This window comes from Callorhinus ursinus, unplaced genomic scaffold (assembly GCF_003265705.2).
Source record: "Callorhinus ursinus isolate GAN/ISIS: 27379988/994484 unplaced genomic scaffold, GSC_fseal_2.0 scaffold22, whole genome shotgun sequence".
Taxonomy (NCBI): Eukaryota; Metazoa; Chordata; class Mammalia; order Carnivora; family Otariidae; genus Callorhinus; species Callorhinus ursinus.
Genome location: NW_027397084.1, coordinates 21531663 through 21555226, shown reverse-complemented (window position 1 = coordinate 21555226; position 23564 = coordinate 21531663). Strand labels below are relative to the sequence as shown.

Genomic DNA, 23564 nt, shown 5'->3' with positions numbered 1-23564 from the left:
TAGAATATGTGAGAGACAGAACATTAGTTATCTATCCCACACATATTCACTTTTTCTTACTTATCAATGTAACATGATTTCATTAAGGATGGCAGTGTGCTCAAGTAAAAGGAATACATTTCCCAGTTTTCCTTATGATTATCTGTGGTTAAAGGAAGCAATTCTAAATCATGAGATATAAGCTGAAGTACTTGGATAGGATTCTAGAGTGGCTTTTTAAAGGGGAATATCTCATCTTAGACACACATTTTTAATCCTTTACTCTTCCCCTTCATCTAGCTTGAAACAAAGATATGATTTTCAGATATCTGGCAGCCTTTTTGAGATAATGAGAATGAAGTCATTTGAACTGATTCCAATATAATTTTTTTTAATTTTGTATTTCATGGCTCTAAAATAAAGGATGTATTTTTTAAATAAAATATCAAGCAACTCCAAGGTGCCTGATTGGCTCAGTCAGTTGAACATCCGACTCTTGGTTTAGGCTCAGGTCATGATCTTCAGGTCCTGGGATTGAGCTAGCATGGGGCTCCATGCTCAGTGTGGAGCCTGTTTCAAATTTTTTCTCACTCTCCTTCTCCCTCCCTCTCTGTCCCTCCCCTCTCATGCAACCATTCTGTCTCTCTCTCTAAAATAAGTAATAAAATCTTTAAAAAAAATAAAGCAATCCCCAAGTCATATCCAAATGATCAAATAAAAACATGGTAAATATTAATAGTATTTATGAAAGTAAATGTTCAAGGAAGAAAGGAAGTGAAGAACAAAAACAAAAAAGAATATGCAATTCACAGTACAAAAAATAAAATTTTTTCTTTCAATGGCAAAGATAAAACCAACACCATGAAATACTCAGTTTTAGTCTATTAGTATATTTTATAATATTTGTAGAAATAAAATGAGACTGCCCTATTTCAACTTTTGCTATTTTGCTAAAAAATATTCTATTTCTTGCACAAAATAGAGGCAAGGTAAGCTTTTGTACATTGAAGTTAATTCTGAAGAGGAGACACAGTTTTACATTTGTTCTTTTCACATGAATTTCATAAAAATCTTTAAGAAAACAAACTTTGAAAACAGTAGGAAATGACTTTCACAAATACAAAAGAAATATCTAATTGAAGTATATATTCTAGAGAGCAAAATTTCTAAATCTATTTTTTTTATAAAAGAAAGTAAATGCAGTGATGATTCTGTAAGATGTATGTGTGGTGAGGCTAGGGAGATATGGGGAGGGAGAAGAATATTTTAAAAACCGTGAAATTAGAGAGGTGAATATCAACCATTCTCATACAATACACGTACAAGTAGAAGAGTTTATCGTCCTACTCAGAGACTCTCAGTTCTGGTTTTCCCTGTGGTCTGATTGTCTTTTCTCTTTATTACCATCAAAGAATTAGATGCTTATCAACAATGAAGTTTCAGAAGGTGGCCCCCCATGGGCATTCAATTACTTTCTTCCCCTGTAGTCAGCTACTGGGAGATGGAAAATGATTGACAGATGACTCTGGGGTGTAATCCTCCAGGCCCAGTGGTGTGCCTCCAGATTGAATCTCAATGTTGAGATTTTTCCAAGACTCTTCCAAGGATACCCTGGGGAACCCTAATTGAGCTCCAGGGGACTGAACTTAATTCATTTTCAATCCTTAATCACTTGTAGCCTAGAGAAACCTCTTTATGCCCAGAAACAGCTTGAAGTTGTAGAGAGAATGAACAGGAGCCAACCTACAAGATCTAGGTTCCTAGTGTATCCAACATATCTGTTTTTTCTAGGCATATAAGATGAGCTTCATGCTTTTGACTGTGGATAGTGCCACCGCCTCTGCCTGGAGTGTCCTTCCTTTCCTCATTCTATTTCTCTGTAAAATTCTGCCTTCTTTTGAAATCTAATTTTAAAGTCTTCTTTCCTAAGGAGGCTTTCCTAGATTCTCATATCCTCTGAACTCTGCACCATTTTGTTGGCCTCTCCTATTGGCACTTAAATTATAATTATAATTTTTATAGTAGGTGTTTGCATATTTATTGTGGCTACTTAATGACAAGGAAGGTCTATTTTTCATTCTCGTACATCTCCTTTCTTTTGTATTTAAGAATTGCACAGTGTTTATTATATGAATGAAAGTATCTTGGCCCAAGTCACAAAACACCTTTACGTCTATTTCCTCCTATATGAAATGTGAAAAACAAATTATGCTCTAGGGAGAATTGTTATTGGGATAATCAAATGCAAATGTGTTTTAGAAAGCACATAGTTTGAGGCTCTATATAAATATCAATTGTTAAAAAGTGATGTGTTTGGGGATCACACATAGTATATTCTACAACACTTCTGTGGGTTTTGTAAAATGAGCTGCATGAAGTCAGAAAAAGGGGGCCCTGGAGATTAGCAACCAGCCTTGATAATCTGTAATTTATAAAATGGGATTTACATCTCCTGGGAGTTGTAGAAATTCCTCCTGGGTCTGATTCACTCTGTCTCCAAATGTCTAGAAAACACGGATATACCAGGCTTACAGGACCACAGCACAAGTATTTCCCATTCCAGCTACATTTTAGCTTCTGGAAATGGCTCTGAGAGTGAAATTAGCATACAGCCAATTTGCTGGATGTCCAGAGGTTCCTGGATCATGCTGATACTCTTTATCTACTCATTAAGATTATGGCCTAAAATTCGCTTTTCTTGACTTTATGCCTATTACTCTTGAAGTATTATAGATAAACAGTTCATTCATACTATGCTTCACTTTCTCCTTCTATGAAATGGATTAATTAACACTAAACTAAAAAATATGCTTGATAAATATGTCAACTTACACCCAATTTTATGTAATGTATTCTCAATGGGCAGGAAGTAGGAAATGATCTTCTCATTACATATACCTATAATGCTTTCTAAAAGATTTTTGTTATTACTAGGGCAACACTTAAAGCAGTATATAGATGACTGATGATAGATACACAGTATTTTTGCTTTTATTGTATTTATATATTAATAAGGTCTCTTTCAGGATAATGTAATGTATGTATACCCCTTAATGTATATATACGCTGAAACTAGCTTGTTGAACAAGCTCCTCTTGATGTGATCTGAATGAAATAAAATTTGGTCTTTCATTTCCCATTTAAAAAAATCTATCTAATGAGAACCATCTTCCTTGCCCTCAGATAAAACTTGGGCAGGTCTCGCGAATGCTCTACTTATTTTGATACTCTCAAGAAACTGGTAGGTTCCAGGGACATTCTCAATTCAAAGATTAAAATATTCAGTCCTGTAGCCATTTGGTTAGGCAGATGATGCACTGTTCTTCCCTTTGTTGTGCTGGCATGTCCTTAGAGACTCCAGAGGCTTCCCTTGTGGGTAAAACAAGGCGACTTGGGACTATCCTCTTGCTACCACTCTTCACTACCCCACTCCTCAGTCCCATCCTCTCTTTGTTGTTGTTTTTGTTTTTATATTTAATGGTTTTTTAAAAACCATTTTTTTATTTTTTTATGTTTGAGAGAGAGAGAGAGCACACAAGCAGGGGTGGCAGGCAGACGGAGATGCAGGTTCCCTGGGGCTTGATTGAGGGTCCCTGGATCATGACTTGAGCCTAAGGCAGACACTTAACCCAGTGAGCCACCCAGGTGCCCCTCCCATCCTCTCTGAGTTGGTTCCATTGAGGCTTTCGAATCATGATGATGTTTTACATAATTTAAAACAATTAAGAGAAAGGGAGAAATGCTTGTAAGTATGGGGAAGGGAGAAGGAGAAAGGAATGGGAGTTACTACTGAGGTAAAGAAATAATGATCAGTTGAGTTTATTCTAATATTGTCATTGTGAAGGTTGCTAAATGATGACATGGAGAAAGAAGTCTCTGGAGTTTGCAACAGTAATTACCACTCAAGAAAGAGACATAATTTATTTATTTTTTTAATTTTTTATTGTTATGTTAATCACCATATATTACATCATTTGTTTTGGTGTAGTGTTCCATGATTCATTGTTTGTTCATAACACCCAGTGCTCCATGCAGAATGTGCCCTCTTTAATACCCATCACCAGGCTAACCCATCCCCCCTCCCTCCTCCCCTCTAGAAACCTCAGTTTGTTAAGAAAGAGACATAATTTAGAGAGTATCACTTGACTAGGGATGTGCCAGGAATCTGAGCACAGGCTTAGAAACATCAGCAAGACTAGCAACTACTCTCAAATCTTTTAAGGCAGATTACAAGGCTGAGTCAACTGTGGGTCCACAGGACACGTCTCCACTGAGGTAGGATCTAAAGCCCTAAGGAACGCAAGATCCTGGAAAATAAATTTTGGCACAGGGACAAAAAAGACAGTTTGGGACACTGCTGGAGACAGAGAAATGCTGAAAAATAGCAGGTTGTTGAGAGTAGGGGAAATGTAGAGACAAAGTTTGCACAGCGAGTTTACTGTTTCAAATGTGAATAACTTGCAAAATTGGAGAGTCCCAAGGTAAAGCTTATGTTCAGTTTACTCTGGGGTCGCAAATATGAGGGCTGAGGTGGAGATTTAAAAAGGAAATTTATTTATTTATTTATTTTTTAAGATTTTATTTATTTATTTGACAGAGAGAGACACAACAAGAGAGGGAACACAAGCAGGGGGAGTGGGAGAGGGAGAAGCAGGCTTCCCGCCGAGCAGGAAGAACAATGTGGGACTCGATCCCAGGACTCTGGGATCATAACCTGAGCCGAAGGCAGACGCTTAATGACTGAGCCACCCACGCACCCTAAAAAGGAAATGTAAAAAATGCACATATATGATAGGATATGTACATAAATCTCATACACACATTTTACTATTTCTACCATATGTATACTTTACACATACATATATGCATATATACATATGTGCACATGGGAACCAGGAAAAAGAAATGTAATGAAACTAGATTTAATAAATATATGCAAAACTCTGCCACTGTGCAATTGTATTTCAGATTGCAAACTCACAGAAGGAAGGTGGCTTGAATAGGTAGTCGTTCTGCTTATCCTTGGATTTTGCGAGCTTATATGCACCTTAATCAGAAATCAGTTCAAATATGCTGGACAATGGACAACAATGGCTGGCAAACTCTAAACAAGTAATCTTTTTCTTTTTCCTTTAAATTTCTATCATAATTCATAAATAACATTATATCATTTAGAACTAATTACAGTGGAGGAGAAAGAGTTAAAATGACAGGCCTATGATCTTTCCTTTCTTGGTTCTCAAAGACTTTTCCTCAGAAAAAGAACAGAAGGTGGTGACCCAGTTTAATTTCTTTTTAAACGTGGTAACTGGAACTCTGGGTAAGTAGGAGGCCTAATGATAATTGTGGGGAGAGCTCTACTAATGCTCTTCCTAATGAAATGTTAACAGTTTGCCTCTGGTTTAGGATTGCAATTGGTAAACAGAATATGTAAATTTATGAAGCAAAGCTCTTTGGAGAATTTTGCATAAACTATATAATCTTTGAGATATAGAATGTGACAGTATTTCATAAATTAAATACTCCCTGCTATATGAGATGACCAATAAAATATATTAGAGACCTCATCCATTACTCTGGGCCATAGGACACATGTCTAATGTGGGAAGGAAGGACTTAGGGTGCCACACACAAAATCTTAGCCCTCTGCTTGCTTTCCCTGTGCGTTTGGAATAAAGCTTGATGCTGGGTAAGATTTCTGTTGTCTGATTATCTGATTGGACAATATGATATATTTATGTCCACTCAGATTGGTGCTATGATCAGGACTGTCTTTCAGTCCAATAAATTGAAATATTTTAGTAGGAAAAATGACAGGGTAGAAAAATAGAGTGAGGATAAGACACTTGATGGTTGTTACTCAGCATAAACTAGTGAAAGATTTCAGGCAAATTATTCAGGGTAAGTCTTACCAACAAAATTTGGAGCAAATAGAAATCGACTAAGGGAAACAGTCTAAGTGGATTAAAAGCAAATATAAGGCTAAAAGAAAGGTAGCAAAAATTATATTCACTTACTACTGTTAAAAGCTCTGGTAAACTGTAGATCAGCACTGTCCAATAGAAATATAATGTAAGCCACAAATGCAAGTAATACTTGGTTCTGATTATCTCAATGATGATCCATGGGTAAGAACATTTTTTGGGAAACTTTTCACAGTTTATATGAAGTTCTGATTTTATACCCAAATAGAAATACTTATGGAAATGGATCAGCTGGGAAATGTGAACTTGGCTGTAGAAAATTATAGATGAAAATTAGTGTCTCCATCAACACCTATAAACAGGTTCAAATAACTATGAATGCTGGAGGAAAAAAAGTAAAAGAGCTGGTCAAAGGATATCAAAAGACCTATGGAGTGATATGGTCATAAATACCATGCTTATATATTTTTAAAATATTTCTTCCAAGTTTTTATGTAAATTCCATTTAGTTATTATACAGGGTAATATTAGTTTCAGGTGTAAGATTTAGTGCATCACTTACGTACACAACACCCAGTGCTTAATCCCTATCACCCATTTAACCCATCCCTTTGCTTACCTCCCCTCCAGGGATCCTCAGTTTGTTCTCTATAGCCAAGAGTCTGCTTTCTAATTTGCCTCTCTTTTTTTCCCCCTTCCCATATGTTCATCTGTTTTGTTTCTTAAATTCTACATATGAGTGAAATCATATGGTATTTGTCTCTCTCTGACTGACATATTTCACTTAGCATAATATATTCTAGCTCCATCCGCGTTGTTGCAATTGGCAAGATTTCTTTCTTTTTATGGCTGAGTAATATTCCATTATATACACACACTCACACACACACACACACACACACATGTGTACAGCACATCTTCTTTATCCATTCTTTAGTCGATGGACATTTGGGATCTTTCCATAATTTGGCTATTGTTGATAGTGCTGCTATAAACATCAAGATGCATGTATCCCTTCAAATCAGCATTTATGCAGCCTTTGGGTAAACACCTAGGAGTGCAATTGAATATCATGCTTAATAGAGTTCTTATCCCCACTGGATGATTCAGATCCTGATGGTCATCTTGAATTTAGTAGACATATTATTTAGGATAAATTATTGCCCAAAATGTTGTTGAATATCTTTTCTTTTAATGTGATAAGGAGATATTGACCAAGGTTAGATGGTAGACTAGGCGGAAAATGTTATAACAAGCCAGCCTGTGATCAATTTCTTTCTTCTTTTTTTCTTTTAAACATAAGGTGCCAATGGCACTTTATTTTTTCTTTTTAACATCCTGTTCTTTAGCTTCCTCAGCCCATTTTGCTTAGATGCAGAGCCAGGCATTGACACGTGCCATGCAAGGACTGGCCAATGCCTTAAAGTTCTTCTCTTCCTCTGTAATGACTCTGGTTTTCTCCTTCTTATAGATATTTGGTATCTGCATGACTGGCCCTGTCAGCTCTGTAGCCAATTTGAGCTCTTCAGCAGAACTGTCTCCTTTCTTGGGGGCTGAGGGATTCCTGGGAAAGAGGATGAGCTTGGAGTGGTACTCCTTCAGCCATTGGTCATTGACCTGCATGGACTCAGTGGACTTGTTCCACCTTCTTGGATCCACTGAGATCCCAATGGTCCCTGCCACCTTCTTGTGGATGCCAGCCACCCATAACTCTTTCCAGCTGAAGCCCCTGCTAGTTCACACTTTGGTATGATACCTGACAGTGGGGCACCTCACAATGGGCCAGATAGGTCCTGGCGGGGAGGGCACAGGGCAATGGGGCTTGCCTTGGCTTGCCAGACCTTGTGTCTGCAGATCTTCCTTGCAGGCTGGTTGAACCATGTGGCCACGCACAGCTGCCAGTTCTTGTGGAAGTAGGGCTTCAGGATCATGTCATTCTGGCTAGGCACTATGGCTACTGCCTATGGGCCTGGGGGCAGTGGAGAGGGGAGTGAGTCAGGGCCCAGGCTCTGGCTAGATGCAGAGCCTAGGCCCAACCTTCTCCTGTGTGATCAGTTTCTTCTATGATTAATGGATGAGGGGACACTTTGGAGGAAAGAAAAAAAAAGGCAGGTGACCTAGTGTAATTTCCTTGTAAATATGATAATTGAATGTCTGGGGAAATAGATTAACGATACTAGTCATTAGCTATGCAGTACTCTTAATGTCCCTGGATTAGGATTGCTTAAGAAAAATAAACATAATTTGTAGAGAATGTCACATAAATTATACAAGTCTCTGGAGAATAAGACATAGATATTTCATAACATCTTGTTGTATGGGCTAACCTGTGAACCTCTTATAGAAACCTTTCCTATTATTCTGGAGCAGAAAGTATGTGTATAATGTGTATAATGAAAGGAAGGGCCCATGGAGCCACATGGGATGATCTCTCCCCTGACTACTTGATCTTTAAAATTATTAGTAAGGTTTGATACAGTGTAAATTCTCTTATATGATTCTAGTTTGGATTGTTTTGGATTCTAGAAACATTAATTTACTGAAAAATAATATTTTAAGGAGAAATTGGTGTGAAGATTCTAGGCAACTGTTGCATATGATTTTGAATTTTTTTCATTGCTCTAATTTTTTTTTCATAGAGTGCTGGTATTATATTCTTATGTCTCTTCTTGCCCCTAAGAGAAAATTGGAGTTGGGGTAATTCATTGGTAGAGGAATGGAAGAGAACAAGCTCTAGAGGAGATGATAGGGCGGCTAATTGAGAGAAGCAATCCCCAAATGGGCACTGAGTGAAACCTTTCTGGCTTGCACTGAGCAGAATAAGAAAAGTGAGTTGGTCAGATGCTTTTATATATATTGTGGAACATTAATTTCACTGTGGAATCAATAGATTCACTTGAAAATGTGAGAGGTTCCCACTGTCAAAGTTTATGGGGTAGGGACAAATTTGAAGCACTCCTTATTGCTGGCATCATGCTATTATATAGTATCCACTCTGTAGCCCTTATAGAGTGAGCTTGGATAGACAAATGTGATGGCATAAATCAAGATGGATCTCGAAGATTAAAATTTCATTCTATAATTTGTGTGTTCTTAGAATAAACTTAATTGTCCTCTGGTCCATTTCATAGGCGTCTGTGTCTAAAACGTATATGCCATTGTTCTGGGTGAATATGCATATTAGATCAGTGAGAATAAAGGAAAACAGGAAGGTTTGTGTAAGATCATTCTGATACTCTACTTTGTTGAGCTTCTTCCTTCACAGATATAACATTTCTGGGTGAAAACAGTCTGACATCTAAGCCCAGTGAGTTAAAAATAGAGAACAAAAACTGGGGAAAATTTTGGCTTCTAAAGAGAGTAAGCTTTCTTCTCCCTTCCATCCTTTGTTGGAAATACATGTCAGCTCAAGTGAATGGTAAATATTGGGCCACTGATAATGTGGGAATCTATCATTCTCTTGTCTCTCTTTCTAATATCTCTGTACCATCCAGTAATACAGTATGGCAAGATCTCAGGCTGCCCTTGATTGTTTAGTAAAAGACCTCATCCCAGAGGAGGTTTGAGGTATAGATTTGACTGGTTCTGCTGTGTATATCATTGCTTTTCTCCTCCTTGATGTCTAACTTTGGGATTACTTCTCTTCTCTTTCATGTGTCAGTCTAGAAAGTCCAGATTCTGGGCACCCAGAGACCACCAAATCCATTTCTTCCAACTACACCCAGTGGCTACCCAGGGTTGCTGACCAGTTTGAGGTATCATGTCTCATTTTTTAGAACAGGAAAATTTTTGTTTTGTACACCTTTTCTGCATATATCTTTTGTAAATCTGTGACTGGAGTAGGCAAATGGTGAGGGATTTTGGTTTTCAGTATTGTGGTTTTCAGCCAAGTATTATTTCATCCTGACTAGCATCCATGTTGTGCTTTATTGCCACCTATGACTCCATCCATTTGGGTTGCTCAGCAGAGAAGGGTGAAAAAGTGAAGCACTACCTATAGTTTTGCAAACATTATATCATATCATGAATATTTGGAAAAGCCAGGGTGAATGCCCCTGATGTCATATTTCCTTTTCTTGGTGGCACAAAAGGATTAATCAATGTAGGTACACCTGTTAGTTGGGAATGAAGCCAGGATCATTGATTTAAGAGTTCAGCATGTGCAGATGCTGCTAGGGGTCTCTCTTGCATCAATTATTATGGAAGTCATGCTTTAAAAAAAAAAAAGAAGACGACATTGTGTCTCTTAAATCAACTTCGGTTGGTGGTGATAACACAGTTGTAAAATTTATCCTTTGAGTAAATAGAGGGTAAGAGACTGAATTCTGGCTTTAATAAGAACATGCCATTTTTCCATAATAACTGTTTAAATCCTTAGACTCATCAGATGTGTAGAGTTAGCATTTGAAACTTAAACTTAACAGCAGACACTTCAACTGTATAGTATGTGGGGGAGGGAAAAAATTAATTATCTGATTGATTTCAAGAAGAATTTAGAGTATGTTTTGTTTTGTAACCCTGCTTTTCCTAATAATCCTGAGTTACCTGGGATGAGAAAAAAAAGCAATTAGGAGTTGAGTAATTGCATGTGTTACCAAAATAAGTACTGTCAATAAGAGAAGAGATACAAACACAAATAATTCAGATTTAATTTCTACTAATTAGTACCAAAAAGAGTCTTTGAGTTTTTTAAACAAACAAAAAAAAGCATTTGGGTTGTATAGTATCTCTAGTACTCTTTACAACATTTTTTCTTTCTATTCCTTTATTATTTTAGGAATAAGTCAAGATATAATTTCCCTCCCTTTCCTAAGTTTCACCTTTCTCGTTGGATGGGAGTTTTAAAAAGATAGATTTTTGTCACTTCAGATTTGATATTGGAAGAACTAACTTAATCACACCTAATCCATAGATAAGGTAAAATATAGATAACTCAAAACTGATTTTATTTAAATTACTTTAAACAGGGTATTTATGGGCTCTTGGGTGGCTCAGTTGGTTAAGCGTCTGCCTTTGGCTCAGGTCATGATCTCAGGGTCCTGGAATCAAGCCCCACATCGGGCTCTCAGGAAAGGTCCCACTGTGCTCTATTTGTCAAATAAATAAATAAAGTCTTTAATATATATATATTTATATATAATTATAAAATCAACCTTTCATTGGGATATGTACAGGGAATATATAACACTATATAAGGTTCTAAAAGACTTCAATAAAAATTACATTTTACAGATGGGTATCATTAAATACCTTTTGAAAAATGGAAATCTAAGGAAATCTTCAAGATTATAGCATATTTTAGACACTGGAGTGTTTTAACAGCCAGGATTTTCTATGTGTCATAAACTTTAAGTCTTATACATATATTATTTAATATGTAATATTCCTTGTGTAGGCACTGTTACGTGAACATTGAAGAAAGGGAATATGTGACTTGGATATGGTAAACTGACAGACTCCAATTCACTCAGACAGTAAACAACATGGCCAGATGTCAAATCCAGTTGTGTCTGAATGAAACATGTACTCATAAACACTATAAGGCCTGGCATGGTAAAAAATATTACATAACATAAGAAATATCCTAAAACCATGAGGTTATGTAGACATATTTCACAGTCTTGCTATTTAGTATTAGTGTTTTTGTATGGCAAGTACATCCGCTCCACAGGGAACAAGATGATATCAATGGGCACTTTTTTCTTTGAAAGTTTAATCTAATTTACATAACTGAGGACCATAAAAATGATTGGGATAACTTTTTATACTCTGAGTTTCATTTGAAAATATTTAATGTTCACCTTTTATTTTTTTCCCTAAAGAGAGTATCTCTCTGTCCAATGCCTTACATAATATGAATAGGAGCCCGTGACACCAAGAACTTAAGGGATTCACCCAAAAACACTAACACACCATTACTTAGAAATTAGAATAATCAAAAATATTAAATAAATTAAACTTTGACAAAGTACACTATTGGGAGAAACACATTATACTATTCCTTTCTTCTAATCATATTAACACGTAATACCTTATGGCAAAAATGATGGAGGAAAAACTTAAAAACTGCAAAGATGGGGTAGAATAGGCTCTTAAAAATAGAAATATAAAACATTTTATCAAATAATAATAGAATAATGCAATAAATCTCTCATGCTATGTCCCTATCCAATACCTGCCCCTCCTTTGTATATTTAAGTGCCCAGCAATACTCAACTATAACTTACTAATAAGTCCTTATATTTACATAGCTTTTCTTAAATGTATTTAAATTAATTCTACCATTTTACCTGTGAACAATGAAATAAGGAGAGCCATCTTTATTTTTTTATTTTTTTAAATTTCAGGTGTAAAATTTAATGATTCATCAGTTACATAAAACACCTAGTGCTCATCACAAGTGCCCTCCTTAATCACCCATTTAACCCATCCCCTCACTTATCTCCTCTCTAGTAACCCTCAGTTTGTTCTCTGTAGTTAAGAGTCTGTTTTCTGATTTGCCTCTTTCTCTCTTTTCCCCCTTCCCATATGTTCATCTGTTTTGTTTCTGAAATTCCACATATAAATGAATCGTATGGTATTTGTCTTTCTTTGACTGACTTATTTCACTTAGCATAATACACTCTAGCTCCATTCATGCTGTTGCAAATGGCAAGATTTCATTGTTTTGATGGCTGAATAGTATTCCATTATGTATTCATATATATATCACATCTTATCCATTCATCAGTCAATGGATATTTGGGATATTTCCATATTTCAGCCATTTTAAAAATAGAGCTGGTGGGCTCCTAGGTGGCTTAGTTAGTTGAGCATGTGCCTTCAGCTCAGGTCATGATCCCGGAGTCCTGGGATTGAGTCCCACATCGGGCTCCCTGATCAGTGGGGAGTCTGCTTCTCCCTCTGCCCTTCACCCTGCTTGTTGCTCTCTCTCGCTCACTTTCTCTCTCCCTCAAAAAATAAATAAAAATCTTAAAAAAATAAAAATAGAGCTGGAGCAGCTATTTCAGAGGAACTGCCTTGCATGTCTTATTTCCTAAGCCTTTGAACTGGGCCACATTCCAACATTCCAAGTCAGCAAGAATGAAAAAATCCCATTTGAAAAGACTGATAAAAATGAATTTTTGCCTAGTTACCACTTTGCCTGACCAGGTAGTGATCTACAAAATGTATAAATCCAGCCCTGCTTATCAGAACAATGAACTCTTCTTAAAAAAACTTACCTAATCTTCTCTTATGTCCATAAGACCCCTGAGTCCACCTCCTGTAAGAGAGGACACTGTTTGGGCTTCTATCTAAGTCTGCATACCCCAAATTGCAATTCTTTGATCCCAAACAAATGCAACCTCTTGAACTGGTTTCTTATTCTAAGTTTCTTCAAGAGTTTCCTCCTTCAGCAACTCCAGCTGGTTTTATGTTTAAGAACTATGATACTTCTTCTTATAAATATTTATCCCAGTGGACCCAAAATTCTAAAGATAATTTGCTATTACAGTGGTTATTTTGGGGCTCTTTTCAACTCACAGAACTTGCCTTGAGAACCATGGATTTAAAACCAGACAGATCAAATGGGATGCTTAATTGGTATTTGGAAACTTTAAAATGAACTCAAGACTGATTGCCTCTTTTCAGAATACTGTTTCCAAATTCATAGAGAAAATTTCTCAATGAGGAAAGAATCATAAGGTCTTAAAATTTCTTCTCTTCAGCCTCCTTCTGCCGCCTCAGGTTGCTCTCCCTCTCCCTCTTCTACTTCTCTTTGTTCCTCTATGGCCAAACTCCTTCTTTACCCCCACGATCACAAGGCCTCCCTAGATTCTCCTGTTTCATCCTCTTCACACTGTCCTGTTCCTATGCACCTTTTCAAGGTTAGACCTAGAAGTTACAGTCATGAACATTTTATATGCTCCCTAGACGAAGGCTGAATTGAGAGCTATTGCTAAGGAGTTTCAAGAGTTTCTGAAGACCCTCATCAGTTTGCTGATAAATTTAATATTGACATCCAATCCTAATACTCTGGTTTATCCGATCTTTATCAGTTGGTCCGTCTACTTGTTGGAAAGGGTCATGGTCAGCATTGGATGCTGAAGGCTGAATGCCATTAGACGATCTCCAGTGGTCTTACTGAAGGACAGGATTCCTGTTGGGTGCATTGCTAAAGCTATACAGGAAGCCACTCCCCGTATCTTCCCTAAAGTCATTGACTGGAATAAAATCCAGACATGTACTCAAAAGCTTGATAAACCAGTTTATGACTGCTATAATAAGTTTCAAATTGTTTTCTTTAATATTCTTTTTTTTTTAAGATTTTTATTTATTTATTTGTCAGAGAGAGAGAGGGCACAAGCGGGAGCAGTAGAGGGAGAGGGAGAAGCAGGCTCCTCACTGAGCAGGGAGCCCAGTGAGGGACTCGATCCCAGGACCCTGAGATCATGACCTGAGCCGAAGGCAGACGCTTAACGACTGAGCCACTCAGGCATCCCAAGCATCAAATTGTTTTTAAGGAAAACTCAGGGCTACCTTTAGATGTTGATTCCATCCAGATGGCTTTCAATTCCATGTTTGCAAATGACTTCTGTCGTGAATTCTCTCTACTGGTAAAACGGACTGGGATGAAATGGGAGACTATGTTTATCCTGATCTAGTCAGTCTAGCCAATCAATTAGCTAGACCCCTTGAGGATGCTACCTAAAGGAAGGCAAATAAAATCTAAATTTACAACTCCAGCAGATGTCTGCTTCCTCTCAGAGGCCATGGCAATCAAAAACTAGACCAGCAACTTCTCCTAAAAATATTTGCCATGTTTGTAAAAAAACCCAGACACTGGAAAAAAGACTGCCTTAAACAGAAATACCAAAGGCAATCCTCTAACACCAAATCTTCAACCTCTCTAAGGGACAGAGGCTGCTCCCAGAAAACACAAAAGGTCTTTCTGATTTTGCTCCTTAATCATCTCTGTGAAACTTCCGTAATGATTGGAAGTGAGGTTCTTACCACTTTAATTGACACTGGCCCAACTTTTCTGCGTTCATCCTCAGACAATCCCTTAGTAGGAGTACTGAAAAAATTCCACTGGTGAGAATTTCTAATAAACCCTTAACAGGTTATAAGCCTCTTTCTTTACCTTTTCAATTAGTCCCTCTTCAGGACAGTCATTCCTTTTTACTAGTCCACTCAGCTCCTGTCCATCTACTTGGAAGAGACTTCTTAGAAAAATACCACACTGCCATCTCTTTTTTCCGAAAAAGGGAAATTATTCTTAAAATCAATTCAACCTCACCTATAACTGGCAGCATTGGAAACCATTCAATACCTCTAAAAGTCTTTCCCCTTAAATCAGCTAATAAGGACACTGAGAGTTTAATTCTCTTGGAAAAATCCCTAAAGGACTTATGGCAAAATCCACAACAGATATCAAGCAGACCATTCAGCTTCCCCAGTAAAGATTCAAGTTGATCAAGCAAACCCCTCCTTAATTATCAAGCAATACCCTTTAAACTTTGAAGCTATTGCAGGAATAAAACCAATTATAGAGGAATGCAAGACTCAAAAACTTATAGTCTCTTGTATCAGTCCTTGTAGTACACTCATCCTTTCTGTAAAGAAACTTCATGGACAAGGGTGGAGGTTTGTCCAGGACCCCAAAGACCCATCAATAGCACGGCCACTTCCTAACACTCAGTTCTCTTTAACCTTCACACTCTCCAACCTCCATTCCCACAAAGAGTAAGTTTTCTTCTATAATTGATTTCTGGAGTGCTTTCTATAGTATCCCTGTGGATCCCCAAAAGCCAATTTTTATTTGCCTTCATTTGGGAAGGACAGCACTCCACATCTTTCTGCAAGCCGACTCATCTCTTCCAATTTTAACTTCTCCCTACATTAGATCTCGCTGCATTTTAATCAATTAATTTATTTATTTGTTTATTTATTTTAAGAGATTACAGTTGAACCTCCTCCACAGGACCCGTTGCCTCCTGAATGCAGGGGGCGGGCTTTGGGGCCACCTCCAGGGGCTACCCGAGGCGCGGCGCGGCTCACTGCTTGCTTTGCGCCCTACTCGCACTTTGCATCTTAGGCGTTGGAGCTGACCAGGCCCGCGGGGAGGTAGCGGCCATGCATCTGCAGCCTGCTTCAAGGGTCCCAGGTGACCACAGAGGGAGGGGCGGGAATCCCGCTCCACCGCCTGGCTCCGCCTCGCCTGGCGCGCTCAGGGGGCGGGAGCCGGGGGGCGGGGCGGGAGCCGGGGGGCGGGGCCGCAGACAAGGTCCCTGGGATTCCTCTGCAACCCACAGTGCCACGGGCCCCGCTCCCAACAGGAAGTCTCCCATAACTCTTCTCCCTTTAGCTGTTGAGTAGACACGCCACGACTGTCTAACCTTGGTCTGATCTTAGACTGGTCTAACTGACCAACTGCTGACACCTAGAGCTGACTTGCAGAAAACTCTATTATTAATGTGAACTCTCTTGGTTTACTGATGGTTCCTATTTAAGGAATAATGGGGAAATACTGTGCTGGGTTGGTCCACTATTGCTACTACCTTCCAAATAACGGAAGCAGCTCCTTTACCAGTGTCTACTTTAGCACAACAGGCAGAATTTTATGCTCCAAATACATAGAGCTTTTACATTTTAGCAAAAGAAAAAACAGTCACAACACCTTTGTAGTTGTTCATGATTTGGGTTTGTCTTGAAAACAAGATTTTTAACCTCTGGAGGGTATTAAATTAAAAATATAGCTTTTTCCTTGGGAGCCTGCTTCTCCCTCTGCTTCTCTCTCTCTCTCTCTCTCTCTCTGTCTCTCATGAATAAATAAATAAAATCTTTAAAAAAAATAAATAAAAATATAGCTTTTGCCATTGAATTGTTAGATTTAATTGAACTCCCTTCCTCCCCCCCCCCATTATCAAGTTCCCTGGGCATTCAAAATTAGAATCAGATGAGCTATAGGAAATAATTTAGATGATCAAGCAGTAAAAACAGCCCGTCTTAAATTCCACTGAACCTAATAATTTCATAGCAAATATTATTTTCCAAAAGAAGATTTGTATCTTATTGTAAAGGATGCCTGATTCAGTGCACCACACAGAGAAAAACTTTATTGGACTGACAATTGTATTTTCAATTCCTTAACAAATTCATGGTATGGCCCAAATAACAAACCAGTATTACCAGAATCTCTGGGGGAAAAAAAAAAATCAAAACAACTATTTGAAATAGCACATCAAATGATTCATTGGGCAACTGACAAACTATAAGCTTTATGAAGCAATACTGGTGGGAAATGTTTCTAAGGCTGCTAAGGAAGCACTCTTAACCTGCACTATTTGTCCAAAATTTCACCCAGGGAAAATGTTTCAGACAGCTCCCAGACATTTTGATTTACCTAGTGGGCCTTTTGAGATCCAGCAAATGGATTTTATCCAACTGCCACCTTCTCATGGTTGCAACTAAGTCCTTGTCATGAGCAATATGTTTTCTCAATGGGTTAAGGCATTTCCTTGCTGGTGTGCTACTGCCTCAGCTGTTGCAAAAGCATTGTTACTAAAGATAATACCTGCTTGGGGCATAGCCTTGGAATTACACGGTGACAAAGGAACACACTTTACTGGCCACATCATGAAGCAAATATACTCTCTTTGGCTTCTGTTACAACATTTCCATTGTACCTACCACCCCCAGTCCTGTGGACTGGTGGAAAGAACAAATGGCATCATTAAAACACAATTGGCTAAATTTATGGAAACATTAAAATTGACTTGGCCTAAAGCAGTTCCTATGGTCCTATTGAATTTAAGAGCTGCTCCCTTCCAAAAACATAAACTCTTTCCCTTGGAGCTTGTAACTGGGAGACCTATGAATCTGGCCCTGGCAGCATTTGATGTTCAATTAATTAAAGGAGATATTCTCCACTTTTTCAAGGGACTAATTAAGGTCAGGGACAAAAATCATGCGCTGGAGAACAATCTTTTCACAGCACACTCCTGGGAGACAAAGAAATAAAACACAACCTATGACCAGTTCCTTTTGCTTATTGGAAGCAACATCTTCAAAAGGATTCCTTAAAATTCAGATGGAAAGGACCATATCAGGTACTCTTAACTAACCCTTTTGCTACAAAACTAAAAGGTATTGATTCTTGGATTCATTTTTCTCATTTAAAGAAAAGTGCCTACTCCCCGCTAGACTGTTGAATCAAAGGGAGAATCAAAATTAAAGTTCACCAGTAGTTGAAGCAGATGACATCTGATGCTGACAGCTTTCAGGAGATTCTGGGCCAGGCCTGTATACCTAAGGTTCTTGCTCATATCACTATTACTATCAGTACTGTCTTACTTATAAGTTGTATACTAAACTCCCTGTACATAGCCTCCAACAAAATTAGTCAGTGGCTCTGGGACTTAGAGTCAGATTATTTCTTTTCTTTTCTTTCTTTTTTTTTAAAGATTTTGTTTATTTATTTGACAGAGAGAGACAGGGAGAGAGGGAACACAAGCAGGGGGAGTGGGAGAGGGAGAGCAGGCTTCCCGCCGAGCAGGGAGCCCGATGTGGGGCTTGATCCCAGGACCCTGGGACCATGACACGAGCTGAAGGCAGACGCCCAACGACTGAGCCACTCAGGCGCCCCTAGAGTCAGATTATTTCAATGAAAATTCCTACAATCTTTGGATTATTATTCCTCCTTCTTGCCCTTCTTCTGTTAATTGCCTCCTCAAACAGGTTCACCTTATTAATCTTTGGATTTGGAACATACTGTAAGGATCCTGCCTTTACAGAAAACATTGTAACTGCAGTGTTAGCTATCGGACCTGTATTCTTTGCATGTATTTTTGACCAGTCCCTTTCTGTCCTGTAAATGAGGAAGATTTTTATCTTAATATAAGAGGTCAAATACCTGCTCTAGTGGTTATCTTTCCTTTCTCTTCTTAGTCTTTGCCTGGAAGGATAGCTCCTTTGTCCGTATAGCCAGTTTCCTTGCATATAAAGGAAATTTGATCAGTTGTTGGGTTTTTCATGAGAAGCCTTGCTCTATACATGAAACTAAAGATCCTCTTGTACATTTATTACCAATCTCTCTGTCATTCCTCCCCTAATGTCTTGTGCTAATTATTTAAAACATCATGTAAAATTTACCTGGACTCATTTTGAACTTCTTGCCTATCCATTCAAACCTCTAAAGATTTAAGAGGTAACATTTGTACAAATGAACATTAAGCTTGCCACATATCCCAGATTTCAAGTTTCCCTCTGCAACATTTATGCCAATATAATTTTACTCCACCTGCATATAACTATCTTAATTGCTTGCATCATTCAGACCCTTGGTTCAATCACTTTCGTTATGATAATTCCATGATCTGTGACCCATTGGGACTTATTTTTACTTATACATGTCAGAAAAACTTATAGGGTAACATTGCTTAAATTCTTACGAACTTGGAGGTTATGTGCAGTTGAATAACTGGTTATGTCTATTTCATTACCTAATTAATCAGAGACTCAGCTTTGGACATCATCCTTAAGTCTACATCAGAGATTAAAATGAGAATTGTCAGGTGGTGTCTCTGACAATGAAGGAATAAGATTTTTGAGAATCTTTTTTCCATGGTGGCTTGCTGGTATGAATGAATACATGCTCCGAAATGTATCTAAAAGTTTAGGAGATACTGCTGGATCCACTGCGAAGGCAATAGCTGCCCAAAAACAGTCTTTAAATTCACTCACTCCAGTTGTTGTGGATAACAGAATTGCTCTTGACTAGGGCAAGATGGCATCTGCACCATTGCTAATACCACCTGCTGTACTTGGATAAATTCTTTAGGACTGGTTGAAACACAATGATGCAAAATTAGAGAACCAAACCACTGGTTACAATAGGCATCTCTGGAAAGCTCTTGGTCTTTTGACTTATGTAGTTGAATACCCGCAGGTATACTCTCATAGGCTAGAAGTATCCTACAATTTGGAATTAGTGTTTTGCTTGTGATTCTAGACATTGTTATTATTATAAGACTCTTTCTATTGTTTTCACAGTACTGTAAAAATTCCATGCAGTAATGGTAACCCAATGTTTTGAATTGATTTGTAATATTTATTTGGTCAATTAAAGGAACTTTAGCAACATTCGTTTATTTCATAGGACGTGGCAACAAGCTTTCCTCCAGTTCAGTGCTTTTTGCTCAAATGTGGCATAAAGTTTTCCAAATATACCACTTTCCCTCCAAAGTAGAATGAGACACAACAGGAATGAGCCTTCCTGACAAAGAGGGATTAAGGAATCTTCCTGACAACCAGGGATTGAAAACCAAAAATGAGAAAACCCAATTCAAATGGTTGATCAGGGATGCTTTCAGGAAAAGATCTTGATCAAAATGGGAAAATGTGAAAAATGACATAAGTAGAGCCATTTTTAAAATAGAGCCAAATCAGCCATTTCAGAGGAACTACCTTGCACATCCCATTTCCTAAACCTTTGAACCGGGCCAAACCTCCAATATTCCAAGAAGTCAACAAGAATAAGAAAATCCTGTTTGAAAAGGCTGATAAAAGTGAATTTTACTTAGCCTAGTGACCATTTTCTCTGACCAATCAGTGCATTACAACTCTAGCCCTGTTTGTCAGCACCAATAATCTCTTCTTAAAAACAACGTACCTAATCTTTTTTTGAGTACTTTGAGTACACCTTTCGAAGTCAAAACCCTATTTGGGTTTCTACCTAAATCTGTGTACCTTAAATTTAATTGATTTCAAGTAAATGCTTTGTCTCTTGAACAGGTTTCTTGTTTTTAGACTGACATCCCTATTAAACACCTTGTAAAGTAAGCAGAGCACTTCAAGTTATTCTCATTTTGAGGTTTAAAACAGGAATAACATTAAATAACATGTATTTTAAGCTATAATGAAATAAAATTCACTTAGCCTGAAGTGTAAGATTCTTCACTATCAGTTCCAACTTTCTTTTTTCCAACTTTATTCCATAATCTTTTGCTAAGGATTATATGGTCTGTAACATAAAGAAAAGAAATCTTTCCCTAACACTTGAGACATGCTCGTGCCTCAGGCTTCCATTAATTTACCCATGTTGTCTGTTTTCCTAGAATGCCTTATTTTCCTGGGAAAATCTTACTCATCTTTAATCTGATTTATCATCAGGTTTCCTTCAAGTAGGATTAATCACTCATTCATTCATTCTGATGAGACTTGAAAATGAGAATTATTTTCTAATTCACTTATTTAAAATTACTTATCAAATGCCTTATAAATGCCAGCAACAGAGTTGGCAATAGAATGGTTAACAAAATCGGCATAGACTCTGTGCTACAAGTTCTTTGTATTCATATGACACTCTTTATGCACTGTGTTATGATATGTTGTGTACCTGTGAGGTGTTGAGGGGATCTACGGGTGAGGGGCTAGAGTCTCTTGCTCATCTTTGTATCTCCAGCACTGAGCATGGTACCTGCCAGGTAATAGTTACCTAATACATTTTTTTAAATTTTTAAATGAATATTTAGTGGCTTTCCCAGTCACATATATCTCAAAAATATCAGAGTAAGGAGCAACACTTAGATTTTCTAAGTTCTGTACTGTTCCCACTGTATTGTATGGGCTCCAGAAGGAATTCATTAGAGGTAACAATCATTCCACTCATCTACCTTTGATTTACAATATTTGTTTTTGAATGCACTGGATGAAAATTATCAAGGACTTTCAAACAACTAATTTAGCCCTTAGTGTAAAATAGGCACCTAAGGAGTTGCCATTCCCTTTTTTTGCTTAGAGCACATTGCTAATGAATTTTTAAATTGGAGATAAGTTCTCTGGTGGTCAGTTCCTCTGGTCCCAGAGGGAGGTCAGATACTTCTCTCTTGGGAAAAAAAAAAAAAAAGGATGTGCAATCCTAAAAATGTTCCCCACTAAGTGTGTTATGAATAAATATAGGGGATTATGAAAATGGGAGAGATAAAGTAGGAGGTGGGAGAATAAAAGTAAATCAATACAAGCAAGTCGAATAAGGGTAGGAATGTATCATAAAATTTACTCATATTACTCGTAAGTATCTAGCAAAGAACTAGACCTTTTGTTTATGCAAAATTTTGTGGAATTGAATTTCTTAGAAGGCTGACATTGCAGTGTTTCTCCCAAAGCTATTTTGTATATTCTGTGATTTATTTTTATATTTTTTCAGTGTCAAGTCTATCTTTAAATGTCCAAATCTGGCACTTAAGAGTTATATGATCTCAAGCAGTTTACTTAATGTCCCAATAAAATGTGAATAATGATGAATTACTTCAAAACGCTTTCATTAAAAATAAATGGAATAACATAAATTTCTAAGAAAAGTACTTAGAAGCATTTAGTATTTGTTAATTTATTATTTTGAAAATTATTATATAAATGTTCTTAATATTATTGATTTACTATTCTTATTGTTATGACACATTTTTAAGAAAATTTCCTTGAGCACCCCACATAAATAATATTGCTTTTAGTTTCGTTTGTATTACACAGAGGTATATTCTCTATAGCAGTTTTTATTATTTTAAGTTACCGAGTTTCTCTGTTTAATTTTTATAGTATACCTCTCCATCATATCCATTTTGCCAGTAGTCTATCTTATTTATTCCTTAATGCCAGAACAGAATCTCAGTAAATCTCAATAAAAAGATGTGGCTATTAGTATTATTAAGCAATGTTTAGTCAGAACTTACTATATAACAATCCTCATTCAAAAATATTTTATATTTCTTTCTCTCTCTCTCTTTTTCAGCATAAAACTGTTCTATCCATTTTCAACCTTTTTTATTTGTGAAAACTTAGACAAGCAGAGGTTAAATAAGTTTCCCATTGCACCACCATTGTTTAATAATTGGGAGGGCTGGTTACCTGAACTCATGATTCTTTAAGTATTTTGCCACACTCCCTCTTGCTCTGTGTTTATGCTACTTTCTTAATTATAATAACGAAAGTTATTATTTTCAAGTGTTCATGCCATAAGCAAAAGCAAAGAAACAATCATACAAATAAACCAAGGAACATTTTGACTTATGTGTGTGCTTTCCGAGTGTTTGTTCAGAATTCATTCCCTCCAGTATTCTGCCCAAGAACTAACTGAGCAAGAGGAAAGAGTTCAAAACCAATATTCATCAAGTTTGCTAGATGTTGTTAATGACACAGTAAAGGAAAAGAAACAACACTGAAAATTAAAGATTGGTACTAAAACACACTAAAATAAAAGTACTCATGGGTTTAGTTTTGTGCTATTAGTGGTTGAGTAATATTTAGAATTAATGAAATAACCTTTAGAAATCCAGTCTTAGATTCTAAACCTAAGTATATTGATTGACTCCCTTCTGTAGCTTTTGTTTGGTTATGTAATCATTGTCAGAAAGTCAGAATGACTTCATAAGAGTGGACTGATTTTTTTCATTTCTGTCTGAATTTTGTAGGATTACTAACTGGTATATGATAAAATGATTAGAAAAATCAGTTATCTTTTGAAATTTAAAGCAATTTCTATTCAAACTCATTCCTCAAATGTCCTTGAAACTGAAAGGGGTCACATAAAACTTACATTTAAATGGTAGAAGAGCTTTATGCTTTATCCTATGCTCTTACTAACTTCTCTTTAATGGTATGTATGGAGAAATATTGAAACCT

At 37.2% G+C, this 23564-nt stretch overlaps 1 pseudogene; it reads right to left on the bottom strand.

Moving 5' to 3' along the window:
* Positions 1–6877: 6877 nt before the first annotated feature.
* Positions 6878–13448, bottom strand: LOC112837791 (large ribosomal subunit protein eL13 pseudogene; annotated as a pseudogene).
* Between the last annotated feature and the right edge of the window lie 10116 nt (positions 13449–23564).